Source organism: Rhagoletis pomonella, unplaced genomic scaffold (assembly GCF_013731165.1).
Source record: "Rhagoletis pomonella isolate Grant_MI unplaced genomic scaffold, Rhpom_1.0 Rhpom_scaffold_00007, whole genome shotgun sequence".
NCBI lineage: Eukaryota > Metazoa > Arthropoda > Insecta > Diptera > Tephritidae > Rhagoletis > Rhagoletis pomonella.
In genome coordinates this window covers 37,182,744-37,183,858 of record NW_023458561.1, presented here as the reverse complement: position 1 = coordinate 37,183,858, position 1,115 = coordinate 37,182,744, and the positions used below count along the sequence as shown (strand labels likewise).

The 1,115-nt window shown below is 40.9% G+C and overlaps 1 protein-coding gene across 1 annotated transcript in view; it reads left to right on the top strand.

Annotated features, from left to right (window-relative positions):
* The window catches only part of LOC118743799 (transient receptor potential cation channel trpm), a gene marked incomplete at its 5' end in the record, with an annotated part of 161,503 nt that overhangs the window by 51,981 nt on the left and 108,407 nt on the right, over positions 1–1,115 (top strand).

Genomic DNA, 1,115 nt, shown 5'->3' with positions numbered 1-1,115 from the left:
GAAAAGTTGGCAGAAAATCCGCTTTTTTATCGACAAATTTTGTTCAGCGATGAGGCTCATTTCTGGTTGAATGGCTTCGTAAATAAGCAAAATTGCCGCATTTGGAGTGAAGAGCAACCAGAAGCCGTTCAAGAACTGCCCATGCATCCCGAAAAATGCACTGTTTGGTGTGGTTTGTACGCTGGTGGAATCATTGGACCGTATTTTTTCAAAGATGCTGTTGGACGCAACGTTACGGTGAATGGCGATCGCTATCGTTCGATGCTAACAAACTTTTTGTTGCCAAAAATGGAAGAACTGAACTTGGTTGACATGTGGTTTCAACAAGATGGCGCTACATGCCACACAGCTCGCGATTCTATGGCCATTTTGAGGGAAAACTTCGGAGAACAATTCATCTCAAGAAATGGACCGGTAAGTTGGCCACCAAGATCATGCGATTTGACGCCTTTAGACTATTTTTTGTGGGGCTACGTCAAGTCTAAAGTCTACAGAAATAAGCCAGCAACTATTCCAGCTTTGGAAGACAACATTTCCGAAGAAATTCGGGCTATTCCGGCCGAAATGCTCGAAAAAGTTGCCCAAAATTGGACTTTCCGAATGGACCACCTGAGACGCAGCCGCGGTCAACATTTAAATGAAATTATCTTCAAAAAGTAAATGTCATGGACCAATCTAACGTTTCAAATAAAGAACCGATGAGATTTTGCAAATTTTATGCGTTTTTTTTAAAAAAAAAGGTATCAAGCTCTTAAAAAATCACCCGTTACCTATTTTCGCAATTTGCCAAACTCCAAATTGATTTCAGACCCATGGTTTCTTTAGAAAATTTGCTTAGAATTACATATAGAATCATTCTGTGCTATACGCGCTTAGTCGAAAAATCTCCCTTACAAATTGACCCGTCCTAATGTATATATGTATTTGCGGCTCTCCACTAAACCAGGGAACCGTAGGTAATGATTAGGCGAAACCTCAACTCGTAAATCCATAACACAAGATCAGAATGTAAAGCCTTCTCCTTACCCAGCATTTTCTGGCTGCTGGATAATTAGCTTTAGCGGTAAGAGTTTATCCATTAAAGGAAAGTAGTTCGGTGTTCGCGCGACTTGCGT